The sequence below is a fragment of the Protopterus annectens genome, chromosome 3.part1 (assembly GCF_019279795.1).
Source record: "Protopterus annectens isolate FY-2018-M chromosome 3.part1, PAN1.0, whole genome shotgun sequence".
Taxonomy (NCBI): Eukaryota; Metazoa; Chordata; order Ceratodontiformes; family Protopteridae; genus Protopterus; species Protopterus annectens.
Genome location: NC_056732.1, coordinates 14,480,103 through 14,506,597, shown reverse-complemented (window position 1 = coordinate 14,506,597; position 26,495 = coordinate 14,480,103).

The window sequence follows — 26,495 nt, the reverse complement described above, 5'->3', positions numbered from 1 at the left end:
ATTGCAGAATATAGTATGTGATTGTTAATGGTCTGGCCACTCTATTATCTGTGTTTTTATCTCGGAATATAGTATGCCGTTGTTAATGGTCTGGGCACTCTATTATCTGTGTTATTATCACAGAATATAGTATGTCATTGTTAGTGGTCTGAGCACTCTGTTATCTGTGTTATTATCACAGAATATAGTATGTCATTGTTAATGGTCTGGGCACTCTATTATGTATGTTATAATCACTGAATATTGTATGTTGTTAATGGTCTGGCCACTCTATTATCTGTGTTATTATCACAGAATATAGTATGTTGTTGTTAATGGTCTGGGCACTCTAATATCTGTGTTATTATCACAGAATATAGTTTGTTGTTGCTAATGGTCTGAGCACTGTATTATCTGTGTTATTATCAGAGAATATAGTATGTTGTTGTTAATGGTCTGGGCACTCTATTATCTGTGTTATTATCACAGAATATTATATGCTGTTGTTAATGGTCTGGGCACTCTATTATCTGTGATATTATCACAGAATATAGTATGTTGTTGTGAATGGTCTGGGATCTCTATTATCTGTGTTATTATCACAGAATTTAGTATGTTGTTGTTAATGGTCTGGGCACTCTATTATCTGTGATATTATCACAGAATATTGTATGTTGTTGTTAATGGCCTAGGCACTCTATTAGGGAGGGTGGCCTAATGGTTAAGGTGTTTGCCTTACAAACACAAGGTACAGGGTTTGAGTCTCACAAGGGATAATTGGCTAGGCTTAAAATGGTTTGCAAGGGCAGTTAGCCTAGTACTAATCTATGAATCTATGAATCTATGAATCACATAATATACTGTGTTGTTGTTAATGGTCTGGGCACTCTATTATCTGTGTTGTTATCACAGAATATAGTTTGTTGTTGTTAATGGTCTGGGCACTCTATTATCTGTGTTATTATCACAGAATATTGTATGTTGTTTTCAATGGTCTGGGCTCTGTATTATCTGTGTTATTATCACATAATTTAGTATGTTGTTGTGAATGGTCTGGGATCTCTATTATCTGTGTTATTATTACAGAATTTAGTATTTTGTTGTTAATGGTCTAGGCACTCTATTATCTGTGATATTCTCACAGAATATTGTATGTTGTTGTTAATGGCCTAGGCACTCTATTATCTGTCATATTATCACAGAATATAGTATGTTGTTGTCAAAGGTCTGGGCACTCTATTATCTGTGTTATTATCACAGAATTTAGTATGTTGTTGTGAATTGTCTGGGATCTCTATTATCTGTGTTATTATCACAGAATTTAGTATGTTGTTGTTATTGGTCTGGGCACTCTATTATCTGTGATATTCTCACAGAATATTGTATGTTGTTGTTAATGGCCTAGGCACTCTATTATCTGTGTTATTATCACATAATATATTGTGTTGTTGTTAATGGTCTGGGCACTCTATTATCTGTGTTGTTTTCACAGAATATAGTTTGTTGTTGTTAATGGTCTGGGCACTGTATTATCTGCGTTATTATCACAGAATATAGGATGTTGCTGTTAATGGTCTGGCCACTCTATTATCTGTGTTATTATCACAGAATATAGTATGTCATTGTTAATGGTCTGGCTAGTCTATTAGCTGTGTTTTTATCATAGAATACAGTATGTTGAAGTTAATGGTCTGGCCACTCTATTATCTGTGTTATTATCACAAAATATAGTATGTTGCTGTTAATGGTCAGGCCACTCTATTATCTGTGTTATTATCACAGAATATAGTATGTTGTTGTTAATGATCTGGGCACTCTATTATCTGTGTTATTATCACATAATATACTGTGTTGTTGATAATGGTCTGAGCACTCTATTATCTGTGTTATCACAGAATATAGTGTGTTTCTGTTAATGGTCTGGGCACTCTGTTATCTGTGTTATTATCACAGAATATAGTGTGCTATTGTTAATGGTCTGGCCACTCTATTACTCGTGTTATTATCACAGAATATAGCGTGTTGTTGTTAATGGTCTGGCCACTCTATTATCTGTGTTATTATCACAGAATATAGTGTGTTGTTGTTAATGGTCTGACCACTCTATTATCTGTGTTATTATCACAGAATATTGTGTGTTGTGGTTAATAGTCTGGCCATTCTATTATCTGTGTTATTATCACAGAATATAGTGTGTTGTTGTTAATGGTCTGGCCACTCTCTTAGCTATGTTATTATCACAGAATATAGTGTGTTGTTGTTAATGATCTGGGCACTCTATTATCTGTGTTATCACAGAATATAGTGTGTTTCTGTTAATGGTCTGGGCACTCTGTTATCTGTGTTATTATCACAGAATATAGTGTTATTGTTAATGGTCTTGCCATTCTATTATCTGTGTTATTATCATAGAATATAGTTTGTTGTTGTTAATGGTCTGGCCACTCTCTTAGCTGTGTTATCACAGAATATAGTGTGTTGTTGTTAATGATCTGGCCACTCTCTTATCTGTGTTATTATTACAGAATATAGTGTGTTGTTGTTAATGGTCTGGCCACTCTATTATCTATGTTATTATCACAGAATATAGGATGTTGTTGTTAATGGTCTGGACACTCTATTATATGCGTTATTATCACAGAATATAGGCTGTCTTTGTTAATGTTCTGTCCACTATATTATCTGTGTTATTATCACAGAATATAGGATGTTGTTGTTAATGGTCTGGCCACTCTATTATCTGTGTTATTATCACAGAATATAGGATGTTGTTAATGGTCTGGCCACTCTAGTATATGTGTTATTATCACAGAATTAGGATGTTGTTAATGGTCTGGCCACTCTATTATCTGTGTTATTATCACAGGATATAGGATGCTGTTGTTAATGGTCTGGCCAGTCTATTATCTGTGTTATTATCACAGAATATAGGATGTTGCTGTTAATGGTTTGGCCACTCTATTATCTGTGTTATTATCACAGAATATAGGATGTTGCTGTTAATGGTCTGGGAACTGTATTATATGTGTTATTATCACAGAATATAGGATGTTTCTGTTAATGGTCTGGCCACTCTATTATCTGTGTTATTATCACAGAATGTAGGATGATGCTTTTAATGGTCTGGCCACTCTATCTGTGCTATTCTCACAGAATACAGGATGTTGTTGTTAATGGTCTATTCCCTCTATTATCTGTGTTATTATCACAGACTATAGTATGTTGTTGTTAATGGTCTGGGCACTCTATTATCAGTGTTATTATTGCAGAATATAGTATGTGATTGTTAATGGTCTGGCCACTCTATTATCTGTGTTTTTATCTCAGAATATAGTATGCCGTTGTTAATGGTCTGGGCACTCTATTATCTGTGTTATTATCACAGAATATAGTATGTCATTGTTAGTGGTCTGAGCACTCTGTTATCTGTGTTATTATCACAGAATATAGTATGTCATTGTTAATGGTCTGGGCACTCTATTATGTATGTTATAATCACTGAATATTGTATGTTGTTAATGGTCTGGCCACTCTATTATCTGTGTTATTATCACAGAATATAGTATGTTGTTGTTAATGGTCTGGGCACTCTAATATCTGTGTTATTATCACAGAATATAGTTTGTTGTTGCTAATGGTCTGAGCACTGTATTATCTGTGTTATTATCAGAGAATATAGTATGTTGTTGTTAATGGTCTGGGCACTCTATTATCTGTGTTATTATCACAGAATATTATATGCTGTTGTTAATGGTCTGGGCACTCTATTATCTGTGATATTATCACAGAATATAGTATGTTGTTGTGAATGGTCTGGGATCTCTATCATCTGTGTTATTATCACAGAATTTAGTATGTTGTTGTTAATGGTCTGGGCACTCTATTATCTGTGATATTATCACAGAATATTGTATGTTGTTGTTAATGGCCTAGGCACTCTATTAGGAGGGTGGCCTAATGGTTAAGGTGTTTGCCTTACAAACACAAGGTACAGGGTTTGAGTCTCACAAGGGATAATTGGCTAGGCTTAAAATGGTTTGCAAGGGCAGTTAGCCTAGTACTAATCTATGAATCTATGAATCTATGAATCACATAATATACTGTGTTGTTGTTAATGGTCTGGGCACTCTATTATCTGTGTTGTTATCACAGAATATAGTTTGTTGTTGTTAATGGTCTGGGCACTCTATTATCTGTGTTATTATCACAGAATATTGTATGTTGTTGTCAATGGTCTGGGCTCTGTATTATCTGTGTTATTATCACATAATTTAGTATGTTGTTGTGAATGGTCTGGGATCTCTATTATCTGTGTTATTATTACAGAATTTAGTATTTTGTTGTTAAAGGTCTGGGCACTCTATTATCTGTGATATTCTCACAGAATATTGTATGTTGTTGTTAATGGCCTAGGCACTCTATTATCTGTCATATTATCACAGAATATAGTATGTTGTTGTCAATGGTCTGGGCACTCTATTATCTGTGTTATTATCACTGAATTTAGTATGTTGTTGTGAATGGTCTGGGATCTCTATTATCTGTGTTATTATCACAGAATTTAGTATGTTGTTGTTATTGGTCTGGGCACTCTATTATCTGTGATATTCTCACAGAATATTGTATGTTGCTGTTAATGGCCTAGGCACTCTATTATCTGTGTTATTATCACATAATATACTGTGTTGTTGTTAATGGTCTGGGCACTCTATTATCTGTGTTGTTATCACAGAATATAGTTTGTTGTTGTTAATGGTCTGGGCACTGTATTATCTGGCTTATTATCACAGAATATAGGATGTTGCTGTTAATGGTCTGGCCACTCTATTATCTGTGTTATTATCACAGAATATAGTATGTCATTGTTAATGGTCTGGCTAGTCTATTAGCTGTGTTTTTATCATAGAATACAGTATGTTGAAGTTAATGGTCTGGCCACTCTATTATCTGTGTTATTATCACAAAATATAGTATGTTGCTGTTAATGGTCAGGCCACTCTATTATCTGTGTTATTATCACAGAATATAGTATGTTGTTGTTAATGATCCGGGCACTCTATTATCTGTGTTATTATCACATAATATACTGTGTTGTTGTTAATGGTCTGAGCACTCTATTATCTGTGTTATCACAGAATATAGTGTGTTTCTGTTAATGGTCTGGGCACTCTGTTATCTGTGTTATTATCACAGAATATAGTGCTATTGTTAATGGTCTGGCCACTCTATTACTCGTGTTATTATCACAGAATATAGCGTGTTGTTGTTAATGGTCTGGCCACTCTATTATCTGTGTTATTATCACAGAATATAGTGTGTTGTTGTTAATGGTCTGACCACTCTATTATCTGTGTTATTATCACAGAATATTGTGTGTTGTGGTTAATGGTCTGGCCATTCTATTATCTGTGTTATTATCACAGAATATAGTGTGTTGTTGTTAATGGTCTGGCCACTCTCTTAGCTATGTTATTATCACAGAATATAGTGTGTTGTTGTTAATGATCTGGGCACTCTATTATCTGTGTTATCACAGAACATAGTGTGTTTCTGTTAATGGTCTGGGCACTCTGTTATCTGTGTTATTATCACAGAATATAGCGTGTTATTGTTAATGGTCTTGTCATTCTATTATCTGTGTTATTATCACAGAATATAGTTTGTTGTTGTTAATGGTCTGGCCACTCTCTTAGCTGTGTTATCACAGAATATAGTGTGTTGTTGTTAATGATCTGGCCACTCTCTTATCTGTGTTATTATTACAGAATATAGTGTGTTGTTGTTAATGGTCTGGCCACTCTATTATCTATGTTATTATCACAGAATATAGGATGTTGTTGTTAATGGTCTGGACACTCTATTATATGTGTTATTATCACAGAATATAGGCTGTCTTTGTTAATGTTCTGTCCACTATATTATCTGTGTTATTATCACAGAATATAGGATGTTGTTGTTAATGGTCTGGCCACTCTATTATCTGTGTTATTATCACAGAATATAGGATGTTGTTAATGGTCTGGCCACTCTAGTATATGTGTTATTATCACAGAATATAGGATGTTGTTAATGGTCTGGCCACTCTATTATCTGTGTTATTATCACAGAATATAGGATGCTGTTGTTAATGGTCTGGCCAGTCTATTATCTGTGTTATTGTCACAGAATATAGGATGTTGCTGTTAATGGTTTGGCCACTCTATTATCTGTGTTATTATCACAGAATATAGGATGTTGCTGTTAATGGTCTGGGAACTGTATTATATGTGTTATTATCACAGAATATAGGATGTTTCTGTTAATGGTCTGGCCACTCTATTATCTGTGTTATTATCACAGAATGTAGGATGATGCTGTTAATGGTCTGGCCACTCTATCTGTGCTATTCTCACAGAATACAGGATGTTGTTGTTAATGGTCTATTCCCTCTATTATCTGTGTTATTATCACAGACTATAGTATGTTGTTGTTAATGGTCTGGGCACTCTATTATCAGTGTTATTATTGCAGAATATAGTATGTGATTGTTAATGGTCTGGCCACTCTATTATCTGTGTTTTTATCTCAGAATATAGTATGCCGTTGTTAATGGTCTGGGCACTCTATTATCTGTGTTATTATCACAGAATATAGTATGTCATTGTTAGTGGTCTGAGCACTCTGTTATCTGTGTTATTATCACAGAATATAGTATGTCATTGTTATTGGTCTGGGCACTCTATTATGTATGTTATAATCACTGAATATTGTATGTTGTTAATGGTCTGGCCACTCTATTATCTGTGTTATTATCACAGAATATAGTATGTTGTTGTTAATGGTCTGGGCACTCTAATATCTGTGTTATTATCACAGAATATAGTTTGTTGTTGCTAATGGTCTGAGCACTGTATTATCTGTGTTATTATCAGAGAATATAGTATGTTGTTGTTAATGGTCTGGGCACTCTATTATCTGTGTTATTATCACAGAATATTATATGCTGTTGTTAATGGTCTGGGCACTCTATTATCTGTGATATTATCACAGAATATTGTATGTTGTTGTTAATCGCCTAGGCACTCTATTAGGGAGGGTGGCCTAATGGTTAAGGTGTTTGCCTTACAAACACAAGGTACAGGGTTTGAGTCTCACAAGGGATAATTGGCTAGGCTTAAAATGGTTTGCAAGGGCAGTTAGCCTAGTACTAATCTATGAATCTATGAATCTATGAATCACATAATATACTGTGTTGTTGTTAATGGTCTGGGCACTCTATTATCTGTGTTGTTATCACAGAATATAGTTTGTTGTTGTTAATGGTCTGGGCACTCTATTATCTGTGTTATTATCACAGAATATTGTATGTTGTTGTCAATGGTCTGGGCTCTGTATTATCTGTGTTATTATCACATAATTTAGTATGTTGTTGTGAATGGTCTGGGATCTCTATTATCTGTGTTATTATTACAGAATTTAGTATTTTGTTGTTAATGGTCTGGGCACTCTATTATCTGTGATATTCTCACAGAATATTGTATGTTGTTGTTAATGGCCCAGGCACTCTATTATCTGTCATATTATCACAGAATATAGTATGTTGTTGTCAATGGTCTGGGCACTCTATTATCTGTGTTATTATCACAGAATTTAGTATGTTGTTGTGAATGGTCTGGGATCTCTATTATCTGTGTTATTATCACAGAATTTAGTATGTTGTTGTTATTGGTCTGGGCACTCTATTATCTGTGATATTCTCACAGAATATTGTATGTTGTTGTTAATGGCCTAGGCACTCTATTATCTGTGTTATTATCACATAATATATTGTGTTGTTGTTAATGGTCTGGGCACTCTATTATCTGTGTTGTTATCACAGAATATAGTTTGTTGTTGTTAATGGTCTGGGCACTGTATTATCTGCGTTATTATCACAGAATATAGGATGTTGCTGTTAATGGTCTGGCCATTCTATTATCTGTGTTATTATCACAGAATATAGTATGTCATTGTTAATGGTCTGGCTAGTCTATTAGCTGTGTTTTTATCATAGAATACAGTATGTTGAAGTTAATGGTCTGGCCACTCTATTATCTGTGTTATTATCACAAAATATAGTATGTTGCTGTTAATGGTCAGGCCACTCTATTATCTGTGTTATTATCACAGAATATAGTATGTTGTTGTTAATGATCTGGGCACTCTATTATCTGTGTTATTATCACATAATATACTGTGTTGTTGTTAATGGTCTGAGCACTCTATTATCTGTGTTATCACAGAATATAGTGTGTTTCTGTTAATGGTCTGGGCACTCTGTTATCTGTGTTATTATCACAGAATATAGCGTGCTATTGTTAATGGTCTGGCCACTCTATTACTCGTGTTATTATCACAGAATATAGCGTGTTGTTGTTAATGGTCTGGCCACTCTATTATCTGTGTTATTATCACAGAATATAGTGTATTGTTGTTAATGGTCTGACCACTCTATTATCTGTGTTATTATCACAGAATATTGTGTGTTGTGGTTAATGGTCTGGCCATTCTATTATCTGTGTTATTATCACAGAATATAGTGTGTTGTTGTTAATGGTCTGGCCACTCTCTTAGCTATGTTATTATCACAGAATATAGTGTGTTGTTGTTAATGATCTGGGCACTCTATTATCTGTGTTATCACAGAATATAGTGTGTTTCTGTTAATGGTCTGGGCACTCTGTTATCTGTGTTATTATCACAGAATATAGCGTGTTATTGTTAATGGTCTTGTCATTCTATTATCTGTGTTATTATCACAGAATATAGTTTGTTGTTGTTAATGGTCTGGCCACTCTCTTAGCTGTGTTATCACAGAATATAGTGTGTTGTTGTTAATGATCTGGCCACTCTCTTATCTATGTTATTATTACAGAATATAGTGTGTTGTTGTTAATGGTCTGGCCACTCTATTATCTATGTTATTATCACAGAATATAGGATGTTGTTGTTAATGGTCCGGACACTCTATTATATGTGTTATTATCACAGAATATAGGCTGGCTTTGTTAATGTTCTGTCCACTATATTATCTGTGTTATTATCACAGAATATAGGATGTTGTTGTTAATGGTCTGGCCACTCTATTATCTGTGTTATTATCACAGAATATAGGATGTTGTTAATGGTCTGGCCACTCTAGTATATGTGTTATTGTCACAGAATATAGGATGTTGTTAATGGTCTGGCCACTCTATTATCTGTGTTATTATCACATAATATAGGATGCTGTTGTTAATGGTCTGGCCAGTCTATTATCTGTGTTATTATCACAGAATATAGGATGTTGCTGTTAATGGTTTGGCCACTCTATTATCTGTGTTATTATCACAGAATATAGGATGTTGCTGTTAATGGTCTGGGAACTGTATTATATGTGTTATTATCACAGAATATAGGATGTTTCTGTTAATGGTCTGGCCACTCTATTATCTGTGTTATTATCACAGAATGTAGGATGATGCTGTTAATGGTCTGGCCACTCTATCTGTGCTATTCTCACAGAATACAGGATGTTGTTGTTAATGGTCTGTTCCCTCTATTATCTGTGTTATTATCACAGACTATAGTATGTTGTTGTTAATGGTCTGGGCACTCTATTATCAGTGTTATTATTGCAGAATATAGTATGTGATTGTTAATGGTCTGGCCACTCTATTATCTGTGTTTTTATCTCAGAATATAGTATGCCGTTGTTAATGGTCTGGGCACTCTATTATCTGTGTTATTATCACAGAATATAGTATGTCATTGTTAGTGGTCTGAGCACTCTGTTATCTGTGTTATTATCACAGAATATAGTATGTCATTGTTAATGGTCTGGGCACTCTATTATGTATGTTATAATCACTGAATATTGTATGTTGTTAATGGTCTGGCCACTCTATTATCTGTGTTATTATCACAGAATATAGTATGTTGTTGTTAATGGTCTGGGCACTCTAATATCTGTGTTATTATCACAGAATATAGTTTGTTGTTGCTAATGGTCTGAGCACTGTATTATCTGTGTTATTATCAGAGAATATAGTATGTTGTTGTTAATGGTCTGGGCACTCTATTATCTGTGTTATTATCACAGAATATTATATGCTGTTGTTAATGGTCTGGGCACTCTATTATCTGTGATATTATCACAGAATATAGTATGTTGTTGTGAATGGTCTGGGATCTCTGTTATCTGTGTTATTATCACAGAATTTAGTATGTTGTTGTTAATGGTCTGGGCACTCTATTATCTGTGATATTATCACAGAATATTGTATGTTGTTGTTAATAGCCTAGGCACTCTATTATATGTGTTATTATCACATAATATACTGTGTTGTTGTTAATGGTCTGGGCACTCTATTATCTGTGTTGTTATCTCAGAATATAGTTTGTTGTTGTTAATGGTCTGGGCACTCTATTATCTGTGTTATTATCACAGAATATTGTATGTTGTTGTCAATGGTCTGGGCTCTCTATTATCTGTGTTATTATCACATAATTTAGTATGTTGTTGTGAATGGTCTGGGATCTCTATTATCTGTGTTATTATTACAGAATTTAGTATTTTGTTGTTAATGGTCTGGGCACTCTATTATCTGTGATATTCTCACAGAATATTGTATGTTGTTGTTAATGGCCTAGGCACTCTATTATCTGTCATATTATCACAGAATATAGTATGTTGTTGTCAATGGTCTGGGCACTCTATTATCTGTGTTATTATCACAGAATTTAGTATGTTGTTGTGAATGGTCTGGGATCTCTATTATCTGTGTTATTATCACAGAATTTAGTATGTTGTTGTTATTGGTCTTGCACTCTATTATCTGTGATATTCTCACAGAATATTGTATGTTGTTGTTAATGGCCTAGGCACTCTATTATCTGTGTTATTATCACATAATATACTGTGTTGTTGTTAATGGTCTGGGCACTCTATTATCTGTGTTGTTATCACAGAATATAGTTTGTTGTTGTTAATGGTCTGGGCACTGTATTATCTGCGTTATTATCACAGAATATAGGATGTTGCTGTTAATGGTCTGGCCACTCTATTATCTGTGTTATTATCACAGAATATAGTATGTCGTTGTTAATGGTCTGGCTAGTCTATTAGTTGTGTTTTTATCATAGAATACAGTATGTTGAAGTTAATGGTCTGGCCACTCTATTATCTGTGTTATTATCACAAAATATAGTATGTTGCTGTTAATGGTCAGGCCACTCTGTTATCTGTGTTATTATCACAGAATATAGTATGTTGTTGTTAATGATCTGGGCACTCTATTATCTGTGTTATTATCACTTAATATACTGTGTTGTTGTTAATGGTCTGAGCACTCTATTATCTGTGTTATCACAGAATATAGTGTGCTTCTGTTAATGGTCTGGGCACTCTGTTATCTGTGTTATTATCACAGAATATAGCGTGTTATTGTTAATGGTCTGGCCACTCTATTACTCGTGTTATTATCACAGAATATAGCGTGTTGTTGTTAATGGTCTGGCCACTCTATTATCTGTGTTATTATCACAGAATATAGTGTGTTGTTGTTAATGGTCTGACCACTCTATTATCTGTGTTATTATCACAGAATATTGTGTGTTGTGGTTAATGGTCTGGCCATTCTATTATCTGTGTTATTATCACAGAATATAGTGTGTTGTTGTTAATGGTCTGGCCACTCTCTTAGCTATGTTATTATCACAGAATATAGTGTGTTGTTGTTAATGATCTGGGCACTCTATTATCTGTGTTATCACAGAATATAGTGTGTTTCTGTTAATGGTCTGGGCACTCTGTTATCTGTGTTATTATCACAGAATATAGCGTGTTATTGTTAATGGTCTTGTCATTCTATTATCTGTGTTATTATCACAGAATATAGTTTGTTGTTGTTAATGGTCTGGCCACTCTCTTAGCTGTGTTATCACAGAATATAGTGTGTTGTTGTTAATGATCTGGCCACTCTCTTATCTGTGTTATTATTACAGAATATAGTGTGTTGTTGTTAATGGTCTGGCCACTCTATTATCTATGTTATTATCACAGAATATAGGATGTTGTTGTTAATGGTCTGGACACTCTATTATATGTGTTATTATCACAGAATATAGGCTGTCTTTGTTAATGTTCTGTCCACTATATTATCTGTGTTATTATCACAGAATATAGGATGTTGTTGTTAATGGTCTGGCCACTCTATTATCTGTGTTATTATCACAGAATATAGGATGTTGTTAATGGTCTGGCCACTCTAGTATATGTGTTATTGTCACAGAATATAGGATGTTGTTAATGGTCTGGCCACTCTATTATCTGTGTTATTATCACAGAATATAGGATGCTGTTGTTAATGGTCTGGCCAGTCTATTATCTGTGTTATTATCACAGAATATAGGATGTTGCTGTTAATGGTTTGGCCACTATATTATCTGTGTTATTATCACAGAATATAGGATGTTGCTGTTAATGGTCTGGGAACTGTATTATATGTGTTATTATCACAGAATATAGGATGTTTCTGTTAATGGTCTGGCCACTCTATTATCTGTGTTATTATCACAGAATGTAGGATGATGCTGTTAATGGTCTGGCCACTCTATCTGTGCTATTCTCACAGAATACAGGATGTTGTTGTTAATGGTCTGTTCCCTCTATTATCTGTGTTATTATCACAGACTATAGTATGTTGTTGTTAATGGTCTGGGCACTCTATTATCAGTGTTATTATTGCAGAATATAGTATGTGATTGTTAATGGTCTGGCCACTCTATTATCTGTGTTTTTATCTCAGAATATAGTATGCCGTTGTTAATGGTCTGGGCACTCTATTATCTGTGTTATTATCACAGAATATAGTATGTCATTGTTAGTGGTCTGAGCACTCTGTTATCTGTGTTATTATCACAGAATATAGTATGTCATTGTTAATGGTCTGGGCACTCTATTATGTATGTTATAATCACTGAATATTGTATGTTGTTAATGGTCTGGCCACTCTATTATCTGTGTTATTATCACAGAATATAGTATGTTGTTGTTAATGGTCTGGGCACTCTAATATCTGTGTTATTATCACAGAATATAGTTTGTTGTTGCTAATGGTCTGAGCACTGTATTATCTGTGTTATTATCAGAGAATATAGTATGTTGTTGTTAATGGTCTGGGCACTCTATTATCTGTGTTATTATCACAGAATATTATATGCTGTTGTTAATGGTCTGGGCACTCTATTATCTGTGATATTATCACAGAATATAGTATGTTGTTGTGAATGGTCTGGAATCTCTGTTATCTGTGTTATTATCACAGAATTTAGTATGTTGTTGTTAATGGTCTGGGCACTCTATTATCTGTGATATTATCACAGAATATTGTATGTTGTTGTTAATGGCCTAGGCACTCTATTATATGTGTTATTATCACATAATATACTGTGTTGTTGTTAATGGTCTAGGCACTCTATTATCTGTGTTGTTATCACAGAATATAGTTTGTTGTTGTTAATGGTCTGGGCACTCTATTATCTGTGTTATTATCACAGAATATTGTATGTTGTTGTCAATGGTCTGGACTCTCTATTATCTGTGTTATTATCACATAATTTAGTATGTTGTTGTGAATGGTCTGGGATCTCTATTATCTGTGTTATTATTACAGAATTTAGTATTTTGTTGTTAATGGTCTGGGCACTCTATTATCTGTGATATTCTCACAGAATATTGTATGTTGTTGTTAATGACCTAGGCACTCTATTATCTGTCATATTTTCACAGAATATAGTATGTTGTTGTCAATGCTCTGGGCACTCTATTATCTGTGTTATTATCACAGAATTTAGTATGTTGTTGTGAATGGTCTGGGATCTCTATTATTATCACAGAATTTAGTATGTTGTTGTTATTGGTCTTGCACTCTATTATCTGTGATATTCTCACAGAATATTGTATGTTGTTGTTAATGGCCTAGGCACTCTATTATCTGTGTTATTATCACATAATATACTGTGTTGTTGTTAATGGTCTGGGCACTCTATTATCTGTGTTGTTATCACAGAATATAGTTTGTTGTTGTTAATGGTCTGGGCACTGTATTATCTGCGTTATTATCACAGAATATAGGATGTTGCTGTTAATGGTCTGGCCACTCTATTATCTGTGTTATTATCACAGAATATAGTATGTCGTTGTTAATGGTCTGGCTAGTCTATTAGCTGTGTTTTTATCATAGAATACAGTATGTTGAAGTTAATGGTCTGGCCACTCTATTATCTGTGTTATTATCACAAAATATAGTATGTTGCTGTTAATGGTCAGGCCACTCTATTATCTGTGTTATTATCACAGAATTTAGTATGTTGTTGTTAATGATCTGGGCACTCTATTATCTGTGTTATTATCACATAATATACTGTGTTGTTGTTAATGGTCTGAGCACTCTATTATCTGTGTTATCACAGAATATAGTGTGTTTCTGTTAATGGTCTGGGCACTCTGTTATCTGTGTTATTATCACAGAATATAGCGTGTTATTGTTAATGGTCTGGCCACTCTATTACTCGTGTTATTATCACAGAATATAGCGTGTTGTTGTTAATGGTCTGCCACTCTATTATCTGTGTTATTATCACAGAATATAGTGTGTTGTTGTTAATGGTCTGACCACTCTATTATCTGTGTTATTATCACAGAATATTGTGTGTTGTGGTTAATGGTCTGGCCATTCTATTATCTGTGTTATTATCACAGAATATAGTGTGTTGTTGTTAATGGTCTGGCCACTCTCTTAGCTATGTTATTATCACAGAATATAGTGTGTTGTTGTTAATGATCTGGGCACTCTATTATCTGTGTTATCACAGAATATAGTGTGTTTCTGTTAATGGTCTGGGCACTCTGTTATCTGTGTTATTATCACAGAATATAGCGTGTTATTGTTAATGGTCTTGTCATTCTATTATCTGTGTTATTATCACAGAATATAGTTTGTTGTTGTTAATGGTCTGGCCACTCTCTTAGCTGTGTTATCACAGAATATAGTGTGTTGTTGTTAATGATCTGGCCACTCTCTTATCTGTGTTATTATTACAGAATATAATGTGTTGTTGTTAATGGTCTGGCCACTCTATTATCTATGTTATTATCACAGAATATAGGATGTTGTTTTTAATGGTCTGGACACTCTATTATATGTGTTATTATCACAGAATATAGGCTGTCTTTGTTAATGTTCTGTCCACTATATTATCTGTGTTATTATCACAGAATATAGGATGTTGTTGTTAATGGTCTGGCCACTCTATTATCTGTGTTATTATCACAGAATATAGGATGTTGTTAATGGTCTGGCCACTCTAGTATATGTGTTATTATCACAGAATATAGGATGTTGTTAATGGTCTGGCCACTCTATTATCTGTGTTATTATCACAGAATATAGGATGCTGTTGTTAATGGTCTGGCCAGTCTATTATCTGTGTTATTATCACAGAATATAGGATGTTGCTGTTAATGGTTTGGCCACTCTATTATCTGTGTTATTATCACAGAATATAGGATGTTTCTGTTAATGGTCTGGCCACTCTATTATCTGTGTTATTATCACAGAATGTAGGATGATGCTGTTAATGGTCTGGCCACTCTATCTCTGCTATTCTCACAGAATACAGGATGTTGTTGTTAATGGTCTGTTCCCTCTATTATCTGTGTTATTATCACAGACTATAGTATGTTGTTGTTAATGGTCTGGGCACTCTATTATCAGTGTTATTATTGCAGAATATAGTATGTGATTGTTAATGGTCTGGCCACTCTATTATCTGTGTTTTTATCTCAGAATATAGTATGCCGTTGTTAATGGTCTGGGCACTCTATTATCTGTGTTATTATCACAGAATATAGTATGTCATTGTTAGTGGTCTGAGCACTCTGTTATCTGTGTTATTATCACAGAATATAGTATGTCATTGTTAATGGTCTGGGCACTCTATTATGTATGTTATAATCACTGAATATTGTATGTTGTTAATGGTCTGGCCACTCTATTATCTGTGTTATTATCACAGAATATAGTATGTTGTTGTTAATGGTCTGGGCACTCTAATATCTGTGTTATTATCACAGAATATAGTTTGTTGTTTCTAATGGTCTGAGCACTGTATTATCTGTGTTATTATCAGAGAATATAGTATGTTGTAGTTAATGGTCTGGGCACTCTATTATCTGTGTTATTATCACAGAATATTATATGCTGTTGTTAATGGTTAGGGCACTCTATTATCTGTGATATTATCACAGAATATAGTATGTTGTTGTGAATGGTCTGGGATCTCTATTATCTGTGTTATTATCACAGAATTTAGTATGTTGTTGTTAATGGTCTGGGCACTCTATTATCTGTGATATTATCACAGAATATTGTATGCTGTTGTTAATGGCCTAGGCATTCTATTATATGTGTTATTATCACATAATATACTGTGTTGTTGTTAATGGTCTGGGCACTCTATTATCTGTGTTGTTATCACAGAATATAGTTTGTTGTTGTTAATGGTCTGGGCACTGTATTATCTGTGTTATTATCACAGAATATAGTATGTTGTTGTTAATGGTCTGGCCACTCTATTATCTGTGTTATTTTATACAGAATATAGGGTGTTGTTGTTAATGGTCTTTCCACTCTATTATCTGTGTTATTATCATAGGATATAATATGTTGTTGTTAATGGTCTGGGCACTGTATTATCTGTGTTATTATCACAGAATATAGTAGGTTGTTGTTAATGGTCTGGTCACTCTATAATCTGCGTTATTATCACATAATATACTTTGTTGTTGTTAATGGTCTGGGCACTGCATTATCTGTGTTATCATTACAGAATATAATATGTTGTAGTTAAAGGTCTGGCCACTTTGTTATCTATGTCATTATCATAGAATATACTATGTTGTTGTTAATGGTCTGGCCACTCTATTATCTGTGTTATTATCACAGAATATATGGTGTTGCTGTTAATGGTCTGGGCACTCTATTATCTGTGTTATTATCACAGAATATAGTATGTTGTTGTTAATGGTCTGGCCACTCTATTATCTGTGTTATTATCACAGAATATAGTATGTTGTTGTTAATGGTCTGGGCACTCTATTATCTGTGTTATTATCACATAGTATAGTATGTTGTCGTTAATGTTCTGGCCACTCTATTATCTGTGTTATTATCACAAAGTATAGTATGTTGTTGTTAATAGTCTGTCCATTCTATTATCTGCGTTATTACCACATAATATAGTATGTTGTTGTTAATGGTCTGGGCACTCTATTATCTGTGCTATTATCACAGAATATAGTATGTTGTTAATGGTCTGGGCACTCTATTATCTGTGTAATTATCACAGAACATAGTATGTTGTTGTTAATGGTCTGGCCACTCTATTATCTGTGTTATTATCACAGAATATAGGATGTTGTTGTTAATGGTCTGGCCACTCTATTATCTGTGTTATTATCACAGAATATAGTATGTTGTTGTTAATGGTCTGGCCACTCTATTATCTGTGTTATCGCAGAATATAGTATTTCGTTGTTAATGGTCTGGGCACTTTATTATGTGTGTTATAATCACAGAATATTGTATGTTGTTAATGGTGTAGGCACTCTGTTATCTGTGTTATTATCACAGAATATAGTTGTCAAAGGAAAAATATACTTTAAAAATGATCAATTTATGGTAGGTTCAGGTTAAGGCACTTTAATCTTGCAGCAAGGAGACAAAAACGTGCTAATACAGAGTTTGTCTGACTAGAATCAGGAAATGCAAGCATTTTTATACATTTTCTAATAAGACATTGCCTACCAAGCTGATGTAGTAAATCACAAGTTTTAACATCATCATTACATAGCATTTGTTTTCATGTTTTTCTTCTCGTACTATCAATTTTTGTGAGAAACTTCCTAAGAAAAACAACGTGGCCTTGGCTACCACCGGTTAGATATATGCAATGTTACCATTCAAGGTACTATGGCTAATTTGAGCACAAAGCAAGTATAGATTGCAGTTAATTTCTCCAACAGTCCTTTGTCTGTTTTATCTCTTTCTTCTGCAGCTGTGCATGTTCTCATACTTTGAACAGAGCTAATTGGTCAAAATCATTACATTATAGAATATGGCATTGTTCATCCATTGCTTCCTGACCTAGCAGATAATCACCTGCTTCTCAAGTACATTTCCTAAAGGCATAAACATGAATATTGCTGTGCTAGCAATTAATAGGTCAGAGGGCATCTTGCAAGTTTCAGAAAGCACACTGCAGTTTCAAAAGCATCTTTTAGTCTCATATGAAATTAAGCTGTATACAAAATTGTGCATATAAAATAGAATGAAAAACGTGTTAACTCATTTAGTTTCTAATTAGCATTAAGCACACACATTAATACATATTTTTCTGACATTTCCCCCCGTTAATACTTTTTAATTCTATTTTCAAAATAATAAACAGTTTGCTTCTTCTCCTAACCTCTTCCATTCAGGATTTGCAGTTAAGAGAGTCATTCAGTTTAAACTTATGAAAGTGTTTCACTTTTCAACAATTCTTCAATTTCAGTACTTTGATACAAAGTCTCAGAAACTGATATATCTATAAAATCTTTGATTAACTTTTTCATGCAGGGAATACCACAACAAATGCATGCTCATAATTAGGAGTAATCCCACCCAAATGGCAATCAGGATGTTCATTAGGATGGAACCCCACCCCCCAAACAAATTCTGGAAAAAGTCCATCAGAGGGTTTGGGCCTGGTTTGGTCATGGTCGACACTTGCTGAATCACCTCAAGATGGTCATTTATTTTGTGCTCGTTGTCAGGAATATATGAACAGCATTCCTCTTTGATTAAAGCACATGTACCACCTCTCGCCGCTAGGGTGAAGTCGAGAGCCATGCGGTTCTGAAGCATCACAATTCTCATAGCATTCAGTTCATCAGTCACTAATTCGAGAGCAGAAAAAGTTGCATTGCTCATAACTTCGAGAGGTTTAGACAGTTTTCTCAGCTCCCAAATCGATTTCACTGCGCCATATGCAGGGGCTATGCCTGCCCATGATATAATGGTGTCACTCAAGTCCATGTGTGTCAGTTTATCTTTGTTTTTTACGGAGTTATGGTTTCTCCATCCTGCTTCGATTCGTCCTACTGGATTCTCGGGTCTCTTAATTGGACTTCTAGGTTTACTGTTGACCTCTCTGACATTTCGAATTTTTCCCTGAGGCAAAGCTGCAGTATGGCCGGAACCAGGTAACCCAAAAAACAACTGCCGGACCAATTCTCAGGCAGCCATTTATATGCTTTTTTCCCACAAACAAAATAACAATTCTCTACTTTAGTATTGATATAGGCTTGCCCTGCATGAAACATTTTCTTATCAATAATAGAAAGCTGCTTTAAAAGAACATGATTATGTTGTATCTCATCAACATTTATATGCATTTTCGCAAAATATGCATCATAGTTTGTATCACAAATAGTTTTAGTCTTACTGGCTTTAATATAACATTTATAAGACACAGTCACATTGCAATTACTCCAACCCACTTGAATAGTGTCATTCTTGTAAAAACATACGATTCCTTTTTGTGTAACAGGTAGGTACAATGCTATTTTGTCTTGTGATTTCACAGGTGTAGTATCAAAAATCAAGTTTTTCCAGGTCTCATTGACCCCTAGGGGGACAGCAGTCATTAATAATCCCCCGTATGCTGTTGGTATAGCTGTGCAAATCCAGCAGTTCGAAACATTAAAAGTCTCAGCATACATATATTTAATTGCTTGGTAAGTGTTAAAGTTTGGACGCCAGTCTATGAGCAATGCATCACGTTTGATCAGTTCAACTCTTGTGGCTGGGAAAAGGAAAGGCCCCAACAAAAAGATCAATGTTATCAGTATAGCTATCAGAATAATCATGCAAGTTTTCTGAGGTTGTTCTGCATCCCTGTTTGCTCTATACCTGGTCATTTTGTTCTCGTTGTACAACAGTAACAAGGTTTTTGTCCAGTTCAAAGTTCTTAACCAGTTTACAGTGTGTCAGATGAATCCAGGATGCTCGCTCTGCGATCTTGACTGCAGTGGGTGTCGACAGTAGTACCTGGTACGGCCCTTCCCACTTCGGAGAACTCCAATTCTTTTTCTTCACAACCTTCACCCAGACCCACGTGCCTCGGGCTATTTCTGCTTCCGATGGTCTGGTTTGTTCTTTATCTGAAACAGAATTTAACTGCAAAAGTTTGTTATTCAAAAATCGCCTCATATACTCTGCAAGTGAACTGTCAGCCTCCTGCTCTGCAGGCATGAGAGGTTTCCATTGAGGTGTATAATATGCCCTCCCAAACAGAATTTCAAAAGGAGTTAACCCTTTTGCATTTGGAACAGTTCTCATGCTCAACAGTGCCAGAGGTAGACAGTGCACCCAGTTCTTTTGTGTCTCACTAATCAATTTCCTAAGCTTGTTTTTCAAAACCCCATTGTGCCTCTCTACTAATTTTGCAGATTAGGGGTGGTATGCGCAATGATTTTTCAGAGAAATCCCGAAATAACGGCTGAGTTGTTGTATAGTTTGATTTACAAAGTGTGTGCCATTGTCACTATAAATCTTTTCCGGTATGCCAAATCTAGGAATAATTTCTTTAACAAGGACTTTTGCAACAGTAGCTGCATTTGGATTTTTAGTTGGAAAAGCTTCCACCCATTTGGAAAACATATCTATAATGACAAGGCAGTACTTCTTATTTTCGCATTTGTTCAGCTCTATAAAATCCATACAGATAGTATGGAACAGATACGGTGGTGTAGGGAAACTCCCTTGCTTAGGTTTCAATGCCCCTTGTGCATGATGCTTGTTACAAACATGGCATGCTGCAAAGAAATTTTTTGTGTAGTTTGTAAATCCATACGTCATAAACACTTGATTCACTAACTGTACCATCCCCCCTGTTGAGACATGGCACTGCCCATGGCTCAACAAAGCTGCATGTCTAAACAAGTTAGATGGCAAAATCGGTTTCCTCTCTTTGGAGATGTACAGTCCCTTCTCAAGGATTGCTCCTCGTTTTATCCACTTTTGTTTTTCTACATTTGTAGTAAGTGTCTGCATTGTTTTTAACATTTCTAAGTCTAAAATCTCAGATGGTTGTAATTCCTCACTCAACAGAAATATTTCTGAAGCTGAAGCTGCTTGCTTTGCAGCTGTATCAGCCCTCGCATTACCTTTTGAAATCCTATCCTGTTGCTTGGTATGAGCTACGCATTTGCAAATAGCTACTTTCTGAGGTAACTGAATAGAGTCTAACAAATCTAAAATAAATTGCGCATGGTTAATTGGTTTACCAGTAGACGTTATCATTCCTCTATTTTTCCATTGCTGTGAAAAAACATGTACAGTAGAAAAAGCATACTGACTGTCAGTAAAAATGTTCACTTGTTTACCTTTTGCCAAGGTACATGCCCTTGTCAAAGCAATCAATTTTGCTGCTTGTGCAGATAAGTTGTGCGGTAAAAACTTTGCTTCTAAAATCTCAGTATCAGAAACTACTGCATACCCCACTAGATTCTGTCCTGTAGGATCCCTCCTGCACAAGCCGTCCACATAGTATGTCACCTCGGCATCATCCAAGGGAACATCTGTAAGATCTTTTCTAGGTAGAGTCTTTTGCTCAATCTCCTGCAGGCAGCAGTGTGGTTTGCCATCTGCAGGGGTTCAGAGCAAGGTTATCAGATTCAAAGTTGTGCATCATTCATTTGTCATATGAGGTTGGCTCAACAGTATAGTCATACAGGAAAGATGTCTAGCAGGAGAAAGATATGTTACTTTTTCTTGCAGTAAAATAATCGCGACTGCATGAGGCACTCTCAATGTGAGAGGGTGGAACAACACTACTGAGGCTAAAGCCTGCACTGCCATTGCAGCTGCGACTACTGCTTGTACACAGTGGGGCAGGGATCACGCCACTGGAACCAGCTGTGATGAATAGTAAGCTATGGTGCGTTGTTTGTCTCCATTCTGTTGTGTTAACACTGATGTCATATAACCTTGCTTACAATCTACAGTTTGGAAAAATCATTTATGATAGTTTGGTAATCCTAAAACTAATGAAGAAGCTAGCAGTTGTTTCAATTTGCAGAAAGCTGATTTTGCTTCTTGTGTCCACTGTAATAAATCTTGTGCTGCCATAGGCTTTTTGAATATCAAGTTGGTCAGTGGAGCAGATTCCAAAGCATAGTTTGGAATCCAACTCCGACAAAAATTAGTAGTACCTAGGAAGGACATCATTTCCTTCTTGGTAGTTGGTTTAGGTGCTTGTAATATTGCTGTTTTTCTGTCTTCATCTAATATTCTGCCTTCTTTGGATATTACATATCCCAGGTATTTGACCTGTTTTTTTCCAAAGTTGCAGTTTGTTTTTGTTTACCTTGTGTCCTTGAGTGGCTAAAAATTGTAGTAATGCTATGATATCTTCTCTGCATTCTTGCTGGGTGGGGGCTGCCAGCAGAATGTCGTCTACATAAAGTAAAATCTGACTGCCTTTCGGTGGGATAAATCCTGCCAGGTTACTTGCCATTTCCTGTGCAAATATTGTTGGACTTTCACAATATCCCTGTGGTAGTCGCGTATATGTATACCTTTTCCCCTGAAATGTAAATTCAAACCAATGTTGGCTGTCAGGGTGTATCGGTATTGAGAAAAATGCATTGCTAAGATCTACCACAGAAAAATACTTTTGTTGAGGTTTCAAATCATTTAATCAAGTGTGTGAATCTGGCACCGTAGGTGCCCTGGGTATAACTGCGTCATTTACAGCTTGTAAATCTTGGACCATACGCCATTCTCCGTTTGCTTTCCTAACAGGAAATAGGGGTGTATTACATGGTGAATCGGGAGATTCTATGAAGACTCCTTCCTTAAGTAAAACTGCTATTATAGGTTTGATTCCTATTTCTGTATCCTTTATCAAGGGATACTGTCTCTTTTGAGGTCTAAATGCTGATTTTGGCGTGATAGTATTAGTAACTGGTCCTGCTGTACGAATAAGTCCTACATCTGATTTCCCTGTTGACCAGAGAGTCTGGTATGTCTCGTAAGGCTTTTTCCTCTTCCTCTAGTAAGAGTGCTACTCAGCTGTCCTCACTTGCCTGTGAGTGTACAACTGGGTGTGTCTGCATTATCCAATTTAGTTTCTGCTTTTGTACTCCCTGTTCGGAAAGTTCTAGCTCTGCTTTTCCCACCTTGTGACTTTTTCTCCTAGGTCTGCCCACTTCACATTTCTATCTTTAGTTAAACTCACATGTGGTAATCAATTAGATTTGTAAAGTGCTAGGAATTCCTGGGGCAATGAACAGCTCACTACACTGTTTCCTTCTGTGTCCCAGTACAAATTTCGTAATACTAATCTGTTAGCATGGTTTTTAAACAGTTCTTGCTCATATTCTTTATCAGGTCCTGGTTTGCTACAGTAATATAGAGTGCAATGCAACAAATGCTGTTTATCAGTATCAAGGGAGGGGGATTTACTGATGGCTACGTTCATCAGTTCTTCAGTTACTGCCCCTGGACCAGTCGTAACTAAGTCCTGGCTGTACCAATAAAATGTTTCACCCTCCAGTCACACTACAAAAGTATCCATTTGTCGCTGTGCTTCCATACCCTGCATAGTTGGAACTACGGCTATGCCAAATATCTGCATTAGGTCTCTGCCCAAGAGATTCACTGGGCATTTTGCAAAAACAACAATTTTGCTTTTCTGGGTCATCCCTGAAACTGGGTCAGTTATCGCTATGTTGTGGGAAAGTGGCTTCCGATACAGCTGTCCATTAGCTGCTTTCACTAATATGTAGTCAAGTGATTCTGAATTCTCTGGTAGTTTGGAGGGATGTATCAGGGTCTGTGAAGCCCCTGAGTCACACAGGAATTTAACTTCCCTCCCCTCTACCAGAAGTATAACTTCCGGTTTTGTGTCTGCTAAGTAGAGCTCTAGGCTCAATAATGCTAAGTCCAAAATTTCATTTTCTTCATTATCTGTGATTTCATGCACATCCTCTATTTCTTCTGTCACATCCTCTACCCCTTCTACCACATTTGCACTTGTCTTTTCTTGTTTATTCCTTTCCAGTGATTCTTGACTATCATATAGTCAGTCCTCACCCTCCTTGTCTTCTGTGGTTACCTTTTTATTTTGCCTGCAATCCCTTGCTAAATGTCCCTTTTTCCCGCATTTAAAACATTCACCCCTTTTCTTTCTCTCTTCAAAGTCCTCTGATCGTTTATCAGATTGTTTGTTTCCCTGGGCATTTTTCTTACCCTTCTTCCTAGTTTGTACTACAAAGACTTCTGATCCATCTTCTACTGAAAATACTTGAGTTTTCTTTTTCTTTTTGCTATTAAAATGCCTTTCGGCATGTCTTGCATATTCAAGTAATGACTGTAATCTACTTGTACGATGATCTACCATATGCTTTGTAATAAAGCTGCTAATGGGTGCAATACTGCCTTTCAAAAATGCATTCTTTAACTGCTGCTCATATGGGGAATCATGTGTTTGGTCTTCAGGTACCTGCATTCCTCAATGGTTATTAAAACCTTCTAATAATCTGGCATAATATCTATCCACAGTTTCACCTTCTTATTGTATGCATTGATTAATGCAAGTCCAATCAGCTCTTGGCTTCCATTTCTCAGAGATTCGGTCCGTTAGACCTTTCACTCTGTTATCCAGTTCTGCATTACTGTGTGGGAGTGGTCTAAACTCTGCGTCACGGGGATTCCAGTTGCCACTGATCATGTGCCAATCTGGACCTACGATTTGTCTGACTACTTTTTCTACTTCCTCTCTATTCAAATGGTAACTTAACCTCATGCCCTGTAAGTCTTCTAAAAATATTCTAAAATTAACTTTCAGATGGGGAATTCCCTCTGTGGCTTTCTGGATGTCTTCCGGTGTCCATGGTCTATATACTAGAAGAGTTGGGTCCTGTCCTGCTTGTCCTGCCTGTGGATTTGGTACTTCTATGAGTGGACATATTTCTTCTTCACTCATAGCTTGTGAATTTTTATTTATTTCATACAATTCAATATCCCCTCTTAAGTTGCATGTTCGAGACCTGGTCTCGATAGGATCTCTGACAGACGGTTTTGGTTTTGCAGGAACAGCTGGGTATAGAGGAGGTGGATCAGCTTGTCCACTCACTTCATATTCTGGTAAGGGAAGCGGTGGGGGTGGAGGGATTGTTGCTATTACCAAGTTATTGTCTTCTTTATCTGAAAACATTGCTTTTGAATTTTTAATCTTTTGTTCCCTGTGGTTTGCTTCCTCAAGCCACCTGTGTGCCTGAGGGACTCCTAATTGTCGTTGCTTTTTTAGCTGACCTTTTGCGTCTGTTTTAAGTTGTCTAACAAGTTTAATAAGTGAAGGTTTATCTAGATTACCATCAAATTTGTATTTATTAACCCATTTTGTATAATACCTAACATTGTCGGCACGCTGTAATTGCATATATTTTGCGTCTTCGGTTAAGGGCAGGTCTCGGGAACTTTTTGTGCACTGATTTCCCATGTTGCCTTAGCTAAGTTAGAAATTGTTACGTAACCCTTTTTATCACGTGGTACCATGACTTACACCTTTTTTACAGTTTATCTAGAATAACTGCCTACCTATTCTGTTTCCCTGATCTGTGACAAGACAGCAATCTTTTTTGTCCCTGATCTGCATTTGCAAATCTCCCTGACAAAAACAAAAATACTGTAACAAGTTCCTGATCTAAAACAGGAAAAAGTAAATTCCTCCTTACCTGAGCCTCCGTGTCTTGATCCTACCGGAACGCTGACTTGTCCTCCAATCACAGATCAGAAACAGTGGCTGGCTTCTTTTGAACGACAATTCAGTCGGAGGTCTTTCAAAGCAGAAGAACCGATGTGGCCTCTTCTCCATATGGGTTCATGCCACCGGGCCCAATTCTGACCTGAGCCAGAGTGAGAGATATGTTTCGGGTCCGAAGGACCAATCTGTCAAAGGAAAAATATACTTTAAAAATTATCAATACATGGTAGGTTCAGGTTAAGGCACTTTAATCTTGCAGCAAGGAAACAAAAACGTGCTAATACAGAGTTTGTCTGACTAGAATCAGGAAATGCAAGCATTTTTATACATTTTCCAATAAGACATTGCCTACCAAGCTGACGTAGTAAATCACAAGTTTTAACATCATCATTACATAGCAGTTGTTTTCATGATTTTCTGCTTGTACTATCAATTTTTGTGAGAAACTTCCTAAGAAAAACGACGTGGCCTTGGCTACCACCGGTTAGATATATGCAATGTTACCATTCAAGGTACCATGGCTAATTTGAACACAAAACAAGTATAGATTGCAGTTCATTTATCCAACAGTCCTTTATCTGTTTTATCTCTTTCTTCTGCAGCTGTGCATGTTCTCATACTTTGAAGAGAGCTAATTGTTC